This window comes from Linepithema humile, chromosome 1 (assembly GCF_040581485.1).
Source record: "Linepithema humile isolate Giens D197 chromosome 1, Lhum_UNIL_v1.0, whole genome shotgun sequence".
NCBI lineage: Eukaryota > Metazoa > Arthropoda > Insecta > Hymenoptera > Formicidae > Linepithema > Linepithema humile.
Window position 1 is genome coordinate 9,134,062 of NC_090128.1, and position 13,651 is coordinate 9,147,712.

A 13,651-nucleotide genomic window follows, 5' to 3' on the forward strand; every position below is an offset into this window, starting at 1 on the left:
GCACCGGCGTGTGCAGCGGTTCGGGTAAGCCGCTAAGAAGACGCGCGCCGTCCGCTTTATATACCGGGTGCGCTAAATACGCGCTTCCGCATTGTAAAGCCGTCGCGCCGCTGCTGAGGATAGAGTCTCAAGTCGCGACCTCGATTTCGCACATCCTTAATTACGCTCGCGTCACATCCAGCAAAAGCTGACATCTGCAGTTCGCTCATCTTCTCGCACATGGATCGTAACCGGAGAAAAGTTTTATCCATTCGCATAAATCTTCCCATGATCTTTCATATCTATATTATTATATTTCATTCTTCGATGTTAGCTAAACTTTTCTTAAAGTGCAGCTTGTTAATTATAATTTTTTAGCTATCACGAACAAATTCCTGCAATTATTTACATGCGTTCTCCATCTCGGGGGATTCATCTGTCTCGAAACAAAATAATAAAAAGAAGAAATTGTTGCTGCATTGTTTTCATCAAACGATTTATAACGGTTCCATTTTCGCGGAGAGTAAGTCCCGTCTTTCGTCGCTATCGTGCAGCAATCTGAAGACCGGCTTGCGTCGACGCGTCGCGTGCGAAAATATTCCGCGGTCGATTTTCGGAGCTGCATTATCATCATTTCGTCACGAGGTGAAGATCGGCGACGCAACAACGACGACGACGCGATCGTGCAAACAATGATTCGACTGTTCTCGCTGCGCTGCGCGTATTTGAAAGTTACGAACGGCCTTCGTCGTGAGAGCCGCGATCGAGAGAAAGAGAAAGGGCGGCGCGGAGGGGATGGGACGCGACGGTGGAACGTGGGGTATCGTCCGAAGGGGAACAAGGATTTTCTGTTCGTTGACATACCAGAACGACCGGCCGATTTCGCAAAAGTATATTTTTACGCGCCAATTTAACGCGGCGAGAGAAAATTCTCTGCCGACAACGGCCGGTTCGTCTCAGCCGCGCAACGCGACGCAGCGAAGACGACGACGATGACGATAGCGTGAAGTTCGATGACTGTGCGACAAATTCTATGGAAACCTCCCAAGAGGATATCAAGTATATTAACTGGCGAGTGTTATTAAGTTGTTGACGCCACGCGCGAGCGCGCGCTCGCGCGCACGCAATACACGTGGGGATTTCTCTTTCAATGTAAAAATATTTTGAATCCGAAAGCGACACGGGGAAAAATATTATGACATCATCAACAATATTTTTCAAACACACGAAATCTTTTCGTGATAGAAAGATCATAATGGCGTAATTTACACGCAGCGCATTTCCTCACACTTTCTCGTCGTATTCTTGTTTTCAAAACATCTCGATATCATGCTGATGGCTTTTGTCGGCGCCAATTTCTTTGGCTAGCTTCGACTTCACAACAAGAACGGTGGAACTATTTTTAAAAGATAGCTTTGTTTCCGCAGACAGTTTCGAAGGATGTAAAAGTCAAACATTTTTTACGACATTCTTTTGTGCTTTCTCGTTCACTTCCGCTCTTTAACTTTCTAAATTGTCTTACGACAGGCACACATGTAACGTACCATGTTCGTACCATTATTGTGCATCATTTGTTAGAAAGCGGATGCAGTTTCCGGTCCTTTTTGGGTAGCGGAGTTTAGATCCTACGCAGTCATTTATAATGCATGAATGGAACACGCCGGAACGGCCGCAACGCCGCGTTGGCCATTGATTAATCCGTGCTCTCGACGAACATGGTCTGCAGTTTACGCGGCGGCCGATTAACGTCGTCTGCTGGTCCATTTAATAATATTGTTGTCCCGGCGTTTGCGGTGCACGGCGATATCTTATTTACGCAACATGCGCGCGACTCACGGATGACAAAGTCCAAGGGAGGATCCGCGCCGCGCATTGCGTCGCGCTGTTGTTGACTCTTCCACGAATCAGAGGCATTATCAATACCGTTCGGTGAATAATTACCGGCCGTTATATATATAGTCGTTGTACGCCGCAGCATTTCTCTCTTTCTCATCGTGGAAATATTCAGAATGATACTTGTGGATCGCCCTTCTCCCCCCTCCGCTCTGTTATCCCCCTGCCAGCGCGAGCGTAGGCCTAAAACTAGATAAAAGATAACTGGAGTTCGTATATCCCCAACGGGAAAGAGAGATCGAACTGCGCAGTTCAAGTTCGGCATTATCTCAAATGCGCGCGGTTACCAATATTTGTTTAGGAGCGCGCAAGAATGACGTTACGAAAATAGAGAGCGTGGAATCTAAGATCTCTGAGATTTACGGAAAGCGCCGAGATCCAGTTACGCGCCGTAAAAGCCTGCCGTGCTCCAGAAATACCGTTTCTCGAAGGGCGTGTTCGCGAATCGCGCGTCACTCCTAATTAATCATCGTCTCCGGCGTTATCGGCGCGTCGCTCTACGTTTTCCCCGTAGCGGGTCACGCGGCGCCACGCCACGTGTCATTACACAACAACGTTGTACAATGTTTACCGTGCGATTTGCAGATAGACGCATGTTCGCGCGCGCCCGCACGCGTATGTACACTTGCCGCTGGCGCTGACGTAGTGCATTCCTGAGATTACACGTGGACTACTTTTGAGAAACGCACCTGATAACGCGGCGTCCGTCTCCTCCACCTATCGATCTCTATCTCTCTCTCTCTCTCTCTCTGCACGCCGTCGTGTCGACCGCACGAATCGCGCGAGGGGATTATCTATCGGCGCGTCAGGGAGATTTACGGAAGGGAATGCAGCCGCCATCGCCGATGATCGACGATCGCGGCTGTGCATTCGATCGTTCCCTCCGTATTAATAAATTATAAGCGAATGTGCTCCGAGTAACTGGACTGTGTTGGGATACAGGTGGTGGAACTTTGTGGAATACAATATAAAGAGAGTGGAATAGAAAATCAATTTTTCCGTAGCAAATAAATATGTTTACAGCTAGTATTTGTGTGAAAATTTACGCTGCGCTTCCATTCCGAAGTCGATTGTCTGCAGTAATAAGACGCAGGCGTATATATCATCCGCATTTTTTTAACGGTCATCGCCATTTAACGCTTCGGTTTCCTTTCCGGCCTCCTTTTGGTCATTCAAAATTATTCTGTCGGAAAAAAATGAAAGGGCGCAGGTAGAGAGAACGGCAGAAAAGGGCGGGAAGCAAATCCGAGCAGCCGAAATTCCTAAAGCCGAGCCTCGCAGCGTGCCGCTTGCGCTCTTGCTGCGAGACGGACGCTATTCGAAGTCTCGGAGGAATCCGAGACCCGACCGGATGCAACTCCAGAATGGGAATGCAAGCGGTCGCACGGCGCGCTGCGCCGCGCGTATGAGACTCCGTTACTCGTATCGGGTATTTCCCAGAACGCGACTATAAACAAACAAACACATCGAGTCGGGATGGAGAAGGAAGGAGAAAAAGAGCGAGCGAGACGGGAGCGCAAAGCCGCGCGTGTGATCGGTGCACTCCCTTCCAAGGCGAGAGTGCACCGACGAGGAGCCAGCCGCGCCGCGCTGCCGCTAGGAAGGAGAAGAGGGTCAGGCAGTGGAGGGGTGATCCTGGCGCCGTCGGTTGAGGAACCCCACCAACTCAACCGACCGGTGCATGCGCCGTGCGTGGGGTTTCCCTGGTTTCTCCCCATCCTCTGGGCGCGAAACCGTCGCGTTTCCCCACCACGTGGGTGCTCGCGCGCGCAGAATCTTCCCCTCCGACGGCGGAGAATCGCACGGAATCGCGCAACGTTAAAGTCGTCGCGAGCGATCAGCGACGGTGACAAACACCGTCGATGCTGTTTACCGCTGATAATGCGAAGGCATTAGGACGCCGCGTGAACCATTGTGTTCGAGCGGACGATAGCGCGCGCGTCATCTCGATTCAGAACTTATCTCTCCTCGTAGCTCTTCTATCGCAGCAACAGCAGCAGCAGCAGCCACTCGTCGAGGTCATTAATCTCGCGCTACTTGAGACGCGCTTGTAATTTTCATTCTTCGAAACTCTCCGCGCGACGCGCATTCCAATCTCGTCGGCTGCGCCGGAGCGGAATGCGGGAAACTGCGGCTTGAGGACGCGGGCTCGAGGAGAGCCTCCACCGTGTTCTCCCGGTGCTTTCGTTGCAATTTTCGCACTTGACCGCAGGGGTAAGCGTTGCTTTACGATCCGGCGGTAAGATTACCGGCGCGCCGTCCGACGGACGGCCGGACGGACGGAAGGAAGGGCGAGAAGGGAGCGAGCGTTTCCCCTCACGCGCCCTCACCAACGCTCCCGGATATGGCCGTCTCGGTGGAGGGAATACGTCGGCACTTGGGTGGGGCGACGGGGAACTTGCCGCCAACTCGGGCGGCCTCGGTGGTAGGGAGAAAGCGCGGGTTAGCAGCCGGGAAACGTTAACCGTCGGATTCAGTAAGCGAACGGCTTTCAACGGCCACGAACGTGTTTTTCGTTCTTCGGTTCCCGCGCATGCATATATACAGTAATATATATGTGCTATCCGAGACTGACCCGCGAGAAACAACACTGTCGTCGGGTGTACGCAGTCGGTGATTGGCGACCGCGACGACGTGATAACAACAACAACAGTAGTCAGATCGTACAGCAACAGCAACAACAACCGCGACACAAATCCGCTTTCCAAGTACTACATCATTATCCGTCTACACTGCATTCATCCCTGCAAAGATCCGAAAAAGTTCTTCCGCTCCGTTCTACACCCCCGTCATTTCGGTTTCGGTCCTTCATCTTCGTTCCCGCAACTGTGGCTTTAATCAATCAAACTGGATTCCAACAAGCAGTACGTGTCGCGATTACATCGCGGCTACCGGAGGCTTAAGAAATTATTCAAGGTAAGAGACTGCTCCTTTTGCGGCCCGTTTTCTATCTCGATTTTGCCCAATCGCCCTCTTCGACTTGCTTTTTCTCACGGGAGGATCTTAGCTCCGCCGCGCAGTGTGTAGGGAGTATATTAGGTTGGTAATAGCAGTGTACGGGAAAGTGCGAGATCGAGTGTGTTCCGAGTGATGTTTTTTCGCGGAAAAAAATAAAAAAATAAAAAAAAAATAAAAAAATAAAAAAAAATGTGCGTTGACCGATGTAATCACGCGGGGATTCGATTTGCCCCGATTGCATTCGTGCGCAATTTGTTCGACCGTGATCGTTTCTCCCGTGAAGGCAAGTAGAGATGTGTCGAGAGAAAAAGAGACGCTCCTTGTCTCGACGCATGTAGTATAGAGGAACGCACGTAATAAGTTGGCGGACGACGATGACAAGGCTGTTTGCGATAATTCGCGCAGATTTGCATCTGCATTTCCTGATCCCCGCAAGATTGGCGGGAAAATTTCTCGCGACGCATCTCATAAACACGGAGGGATGCTTGCGACGTCGCGCAAAGTTCAAGTCACTTTAGCGCGCTATTAATTTCAATGTAATATCAGCCACAAATTATTATTGACAATATGAATTGCCCGATGTAAATTCGATAAAATTAGCGATACACTCGTAAATCGATCTATAAACAAGTATGATGTTGATCGTCTGCTGTTTACGCGCGGATTACGGCAGACTCGAGAAGTATGCGAGATCCGAAGAAAGAAGGAAACTTGTCGATTTAGGACAAAGGGGAACACGGGCGGCACGATGAAATAAATAACGTGGGACGAGGAAGCGAGAAAGAGAGAGAGAGAAGGTTAATATACTGCCTCGCGGCATGAATAATTTACACTCGCTTGAATTTAAATAAATTCACCCGCCGTCGTCGTCGTCGTCGTCGTCGTCGTCGTCGTAGTCGTCGTAGTCGTCGTTGACTCAAAAATCGCAAGTGTGTGTCTGTCTCGGGTCGGCTCGGCTCGAAAGTTGTTTACAATTGTACGCTCTGCTCGCAGTTAATTTTAAATGTATTCGCAAACGAATCCGTCGGATGTCACGGGATATCTCGTCTCGTCGGTTATCACGCGGGGGTTATTTATGTTATTCCGTGAAATTACTTAGAAACCCGTCAATTAAGTCTCCGACTGATGCAGCGCTCGTAAACAACGTGTGACGTAAGCTAGAAATAATACGGCATTATAGCAAATAGCGCGAGTGACGCGCAATAGGAAAACAATCTGCAGCGCGTTGCGAGCATTTGCGCAACGCGAAAAATTGCTCGACATATATATATATATATATATATATGTATATATATATATATATAAATTACTTCCGACGTCGAAAATTTGTCAACTCGAGTACAACTTGAATTCGCCTAGGAATTAATCGTCAACACTCGATTTCGCTGCGTACTCAAGTTTAACGCTGTTTATTTTCGGCGGATTTGACGATTCTGATAACGGCCATCGCGCTCGAATATCAGTGCGGCGTGCGGCATCCTCTGTCGGTGGTCGAAAATAAAAAAGGAGGGAAAAAACAGCGAGAGATTATGGAAACCTCGACGGAGTCGTAAGGTCAGCGCGACCGACACGTGAACTTCGGATGACCGAGCGAGATTCCGTCACGCCCGCGTATGAGAGAATGTCGCTGTATAAGCGCGTCCGTAGATGCTTCCTGCCGGTCGAAAAACATGTTTGGTCCGCGAGCGGTTGTTTATACGATATATACTGTAAAGAGCAAACACTTTGGGGGGGGGGAAAAAAAACGAAAGCAACATCGAGAGCAGCTTATGTTGCTCCCGGGAGATGCGTTATCTCGATCGTGTCGCGAAGGAAGGAAAACAAGCGTAGTAAGAGAACACAGAAATTTTCCGACTCGGAGAAACATCGATGTTCTTTGCAATCGTTCGTCCCCGTAAAATCCACCGTGGAAGCTTTCCTTTAATTTCCTTCGACATGAGCGCAAACAGTCGCGCGTGTACGTTACGATAGATAATGCCACCTATTAATGTATCGTAACGCAAATAGCGGCGCGAGAAAATTACGATCGACGCGCGAGCCCGTAGGGGAGCTGTCACTCGTGAATTGAACCCCATATACGCGGCGCATAATTCCCGAAACTTTGCTCTGACTGTGATGCAAGGAAACGCGGGAAACTCAGCGCAGCCTTCAACTTCGATGCTTGCATGCCAACGGAAAAACAGCTCCGGATACTCGCGCAACATAATGAAACTGCGAAATGTCGAATAATGTTTCAGTAATATTACATTTATTTTCATAATTATTTTTCTCCCCCAATTATATCTTTCTCTCATCTCCTCCGGTACACTAATTATAATCGTAATTAGAAACTCATTAACGCATATTTATGTAGTTAGTTTAATTTTACTACTCCACGGCGTCGCATGTCGTAGTTCCGTTAATACGTAAATATCCAATTTAGCTTCTATGCGTATATAAGTGGCACGGCAATAACGATACATACGTACATTAGAAACGTTATTGCCGCGCGTGTCTTGATAATCCCTCCTTTTCCCCTCTGCGATCGAAAAGTACCACGGTTTGCGTGTGTTCCTTCGATCGTGAGACAGAAAGATCTCCCTCGGACGAGTATCATCTCGTTTTGATCTCGAGGCGGATTTGCAACCAAGTCGAAATATGTTATTACATGACTTAGCTCGACCGTTGCTCTGTCATCATTTCTTATCCCGAATTCCAGCTTTTGTAATCCATCATAGAATAGTATTTAATCTCACGCTTTTATCCGTCGTACACTCCACTTAACAATCGCAAAACGTCGCAACGACGTAGAATCTGAGAAAGAATGCGATAGAGACTTATAAATTGGAAAATTACCTCCATTACCTGATTTCGATCGACAAAGGCATAATTAGAACCACGATCGATATAAACACTTGACACAATGTTATCGCGCTTGTGGAGGTAACGCAATATTGCTGATCTGTATTTCGAACTTATCGCACATTTTTGCTTGATACTTGACAGTATACTGTTTATTATCTATTATATCATTACTTGCACCGTCATATACGTTCTGTACTTTGAACTTTCATTTACTCACTTGGGAAATACTTATCGCGGAACCTAATAAACATTTTCTCTCGCTTTCTCATTTCTAATTAATGAAAATTTTAACTAACGAGCCTTATTGTAGTCGGAGAAATATACATATTCTGTCTCCGATTATAATTCGTTCCACTTCTATAATATTTATTTTCTACGAGTCTTTTCCATTTTTCCATGAGAGCGAAGGGGGAGGGGAGGAGAGGTTTATTTATGCCCTACTAGAGAACGTCGTGAACAAACCGTATTCTATTCAATTTCATTCTCTCGCGTTCGCTCCTCGTCGAACGAACGCTTTTACTCGTCGGCATCGGCGGCGCGTGATCCAATTTAGCCGCGCTCGCTCGCTCGCGACACGTTTCTCAGCGTCTGCGAATGCAAAACATCTCATTCACGGGCAAAAGTGCTGGCCGCCTGCGCCAATAGGCGTAGTTCCTTACCTGCGAGAGCGGCAAAAACGGAGAGTAGCGTGCGCGCGCGCGCGCTTTGAGGAAGAGAAGGAGGGCAGGCTATGGCAAGCAAGCAGGCAGGCGAGGACGGCTGCAGCGGCGGCGGCGGCGGCGGCGGCGGCGGCGGCGGCGGCGGCGGCTGGTATATGGCGAGAGCGTCGCACTCTTCTTCGTCTCCCTTCGTCCTCCGCCCGCGCGCGAAGGGAAAGGGAGAGGAGAGGAGGGTGAAACCGCGTACCACGAGGGAGAACGCGTCATAAGACGAGAGGGAGAGAGAGAGAAAGAGGGAACAGACGATGATGGAGAGAAGCCGGGGAAAGTGCGCGAGAGGGAGAAAAGACGCGCGCGGGGCTAAAATTAGAATGTCCGTTGGAATGCCGCTGGATGGTGATGGTGTGTACAGGATGATTCAGTGTGTGAGAGAAACAGAGGCGGGAGTGAGAAAAGGAGAGAAGGTAGATATGCGCAGATAGTTTATTTCGTCCTGGGACGAGGTCCCCGAGGACGCGTAGCGGATATGCGCCGGGGAACGAGCGCGTACGCGCGCATTCTCGCGCGCGAGTTGCGACGCGGGGTACTGGAAAGCGGTCGATCTTGCGCCGCGAGTCTCTCTCTCTCTTTCTCTGTCTCTCTCTCTTTCTCTTTCTCTCCCCGCTGGTTCTTCTCTCTTTTCTTTCTTCTCCGCTGCTCCTTTTTCGCAACGCCTTTTATACTCTCGTCGCCGGAAATAGATTCGCGTATCGATGCGCTCCGAGAGAGAGAATAGTCTTTAACCTTTTCTCCGCCAGATTTCACAGAGTGGATAGTAGTAGTAATAGTAATAGTACTCATATATGACTCTCACTCCCCTTCTCTCTACGGTGCTATTTTCAAATAGAACATTATTCTCGTTACGTGATATTTCTGCTCCTGCGGGGAGCTTAATTATTGAAGCGCTCGAGAATGGAAAATCACTCCAGCTTTCCGATAATGGATCATTAGAGTTTTCTACTTTTTTTTATTAGTGTAAAATAATTTTCACAATTAAACAAACTTGAGTCTTATGGAATCTCTAATTCTCAATCTCGCTTCTCGACATCCAGATGTCCTGCTCCGCTGGCGGTGCCCGCGAAATTTGTTCTATAAATAGCGCTTGCCGAAATTTCGCGGGGCCGTTGGGCCCCCGGAATCATTCTCAGGGTCTTCGCTCGCAACTGAACATTCAAATGTCGCCGATTGCTTTACAAATTTTTGGCGAAACGCGAGCCGCACGTTTATCTGCGATCTGTCTAAGAAAATCTTCCCGAGTTCATTCCACAGCGCACTGTCGCTTTGCGTATCGATTATTTCTGCGGGGTCCCCCGCCTCGCTCCGATATCCGATCGCCGCGTTTCACAGAGCGTCCGGTATCCGGTGTACCGCCGCTGATGGCTAGTTATACCTTCGTCGTCTTTGCACGCGGGCGCGGGGGGAATCGCGCGAGGAATAGATAAGCAAATAAATAAACTAGCGGGGCAAGGCGAGTCAAGGCGAGAGCGCGCGCGCATGAGACGGAGAGAAAGAGAGAACGAGTAGGGCCGGTGATTCTCGGGCGAACGTTCGTCGGCGGGGTCGACGGCCTGACACGGATGGTTGACGCCGTGGGGCCCGCCTTGTAACCGGCCTGGGAAGAAGAACGAGAAAAGGTAGATAAAGAGAGGAAAGAGAAGGGCCCACCGTCGTCGTGAGCGGCGCGTTTTCGCCCTCCGCGGAGACCGCCGCGCGTACCCCCCGGCTCGACGATCTGTCTGGGTCAGTTGGCCCCCCCAGCGCGCGCGTGTACCCGTTTTCCCTTTCGGAATTGTAGCAAAAGGATTGGCTTGAAATAAACCTCATCCGGATGTCCCTTAAAAATAGATCGATAATAGTTCGGTCGAATGCTCTTCGATCAATTTCGAATAAATTTTTCCGTCACGTCGATTACCTTAGGTTTTCATTCAGTGCGCCACGAGTGTCCCCGAGTGTGCTATACCTCCCGCTTCCCGTCGACCTCGTCGTCCCCCCTCCCCCCCTTCTGCCTCCCGCGAAAGAGTGATCGATGGACGACGACGCAAGGGGTGGCACGAAATTGGGGCGTTGCGTATTTATCGCTCCTACCTCGCCGCTATTTACCGTACCTGCGGCTTTTTCGCCGCCGGCCCGTTTTATCGTCCGCCCGCTTTATTTCCTTAACCCCCCGCCCGCCCTTACACTCGCCCCTTTCTCGCACCGTTATAACTTGTACGACACGACCGGATATTTTTTATTAGATTTCTTTCACGCTCGCCACCGCTAATCCGCCGCTTCCTCGCGCGCCGCGATTTATCCCTGCCTCGATATTACTCTTTTATTCCCTCTGTTATTGGCTTCACCGGAGTCAATTAATATCTTTATTAGACGCTTGGCGCCGCGTTCATTCCAAGTCAATCAGCAAGAACCGGCTTCTGCTTTTCAATTATTGTTTCCTTCTTTTTTTCCAGAATTCTACTTCTTGCGGTGTTTACACATCTTTCTTTCTTCTTATCTCTGCCGTTCAGTCGCTAATGTTCTAAAATTAACGCTATACATAAGTTTCTTATCTGCTTTCACAATTTTATCAATTATAATTTTTGTTTTTTTTCTCACGTTTTTCTCATATATTTTCTTGTACATCTTATCATATACCGCGTATTCATACACTATTCATATAATATTCATATACTGTATATATTATTCTTGCAGGGAGCACTTGCTTTAAAATTTATAAAAATTCTGCTCTCACTTCCTCGTTCTTTTTCTTCACTCGTGAAAAAATACGGCGCCGGAATAATACGGTATTCGTCCCCGTTGGTCACCCTCGTTGCGACCCCGACAAATGCGAAGTGTTTCATTACGGCGCGTCGGAAAATCGTAAAATACCGAATGCTCGATGAAGTGATAAAACTTAATTCGGTCCGTGCGGCCGTTATACAAACAACTCTCGCACGTGTTTTTCGCGGGACGTCCGCTCCGTTCGGATTTTACGATTTTTGCGGGGGTTTTACGATTTATTTTTATTGGCGACGTTACCCCCTTCTCGCACGCCAAAAATTACGACACCGGACTACGTACGGTCCGAAAGAAAAGCTCGTGTAAAATAAGAAGAATCGTCCACCAGTTATCGCCGCTGACTTTATGCAACTCTCGGGTAGAATCCGCGTCCCGCGATAATCGTTCGCCTCGTTCGACAAAAACAGTTGCGAAAACAACAACGCTTGGTGTATCGAGATTAACTCCGCTTGCGAGCAGTTAATTACCTATCGTCACCTCGTTATATCATTTCTCGATTATTATTATTATTATTATTATTGCGCATCGATCTACTGACGCAAGTTTAAGGAGATTCGTGGCGCTGTGTTTCTTCTTGTTGAACAGCTGTCGCAAATAATCGTAAAACTGGATTCAGCCAGCCGCGCGTAACGTCGTCGCCAGTCGCAGCTTCGCGTCGTTCATCATGCCACGGTTTCCAGCAGAGTAGTCGTAATTATTCCGTTATTATTTTGACCCTGGCAAAATATTCCCAAGATCAATGATACGGACATAATCAAGAATAATATACTAATAATAAGATGGAATTTGCGATGCTCGGAACTTTATTTTTGTTGCGCGACAGGTGTTTGTGAATGGCGATGGGAGCCGCATGATGGGATTTTTCCCTTAATCAATACGTCGAGTAGTTGCCTCGAAAAAGTTTCGGTATAAAAATTCCATTAAATAAAATTTGATAGATTTTATTATGAAAATATTTGACTGCTTGAATATTATCAAATAAGGAAAAAGAGATTCCGGGAAGATGCCTTTGCCTAATTCAAAGTTTGAAGACGAACTTTTCATATTTTTTTATATCTTCAATGAAGACTTGAGAGGAAGGAAAATGGAATAAAGGATCACACGCGCTCTATCGATCGAGGAAGGCGGTGGAAGATATTCTCAATGCGATTCTTTGCAACACGAAATCCCGCGGGATCGTTTTTCGACGGAAGTGCAATGATAATGACAAACGGAAAGAAGAGATGCCTCGATCGTCCTTCGAGCCGGAAATGAGAGACGATTAGGACCGCACGAAAGGGAGCGTTTATCTCACAGGAACCCGCGCGATCGCGATCCTCCACGGAGCGGAAATACTACTCGAGCGCGCGCGCGCGCTCTCGACACTTTCTCGCCGAGCCGGTTCACCCTTCGGCCCATTGAAATTTCATACCTCTCTAAACGTAGTAGCATTTAATCGCCTTTAGCCCCCTGCGAGTATACCGAGCAGGTACCAGGTGGGACATCTGTTGCTCAACCTGCATCGCGTTCATAATGCCTTTTACGCTCTGGTACCGATCCCTTCGCGACTTTTTTTTTTTTTGCCCCCGTCACGACAAGAGGAAGAACCGGAGCTGGCACGTAAGAGCAGCCAGTCGTTTAGCGCATTATAAAGAGCGGCTGACAAACGGGTCGCAATTACGCACTACATTTCGAGAGAGAAGAGAGGTCGGCCAACAATAATCTCTCGCCGTTTGTAACGAGGGAAATTCGCCGGGGAAAAACGTTTCGCAAGCCTGTTCGCTCCTGTTCCCGTTCGATTTTGCGTCGCAACTTTGTTAACGGAATAACGGCCCCTTTTTCGCCCGGCCGATCTCGAAGATTCTCATCATTAATGCCGTTTTGCATACAGCGAAGTTGAACCGGCGGTTCGAGTTGTATCGGCCATTAGAATATTTCTCCACGTGCAACTTTGCATTTTTCGAAGGATGACGCACTTCCGTGAGGAAGTGTATGAAAATAGCGAGAACGGGATCGGCTCATGAAAGCCACGCGCGCTCCGCGATTGACCTCGTAAACTTTAGACTTCGGCCTCGCGCAACCTTGATCTTCTAACGCGCGTGGGCCGCGCGTGGCCGCGCGAATGCGTTTCTCGCTTTTGTACGTAGCGCGGGAACGCGGCGACGCGTGCGAGCGATCGTTCTCTGCCCTCCGATCGTGTCATCCTCTGATCCGACACGGCGCGACCACGTGCTGGCCGCGTCGCCGGTGATGTCACACTTCCGGTACGTGATTTCCTGGTACCGGACGGTCGTCGGCGGATGAGAGGAGTTAAGTGCCGGACACGGGAGGTTCGTGCCTCCTCCTCTGCGCGAGCGTCTCTCGCGTCTTCCGGAGCGGAAAGGATAATGAGAGCGCTCGTTCGTAAACGTTCGCGAGGTGAAGGAAAGGGGGGGGGGGGGGTGTCGCGCGCGCGCGCGCGCCGCGCGCGCGCGCGTCTTAACGTTCGCTGCTCCGATTTTATTACATCACCGTTTTTTTTTTTT

At 49.0% G+C, this 13,651-nt stretch overlaps 1 protein-coding gene across 4 annotated transcripts in view; it reads left to right on the forward strand.

Moving 5' to 3' along the window:
- Pdk1 (Phosphoinositide-dependent kinase 1) overlaps window positions 1–13,651 on the forward strand; it is a 286,368-nt gene that overhangs the window by 266,632 nt on the left and 6,085 nt on the right. Inside the window, exon 1 of one of the 4 annotated variants that reach the window (XM_012368043.2) lies at window positions 4,240–4,788. The exons of the other annotated variants lie outside the window; for them this stretch is intronic. The gene's annotated coding sequence lies outside the window, so the exon portion shown is untranslated. Of the gene's footprint in view, window positions 1–4,239; window positions 4,789–13,651 lie in introns of those variants that run through there. 4 annotated transcript variants of the gene reach the window in all.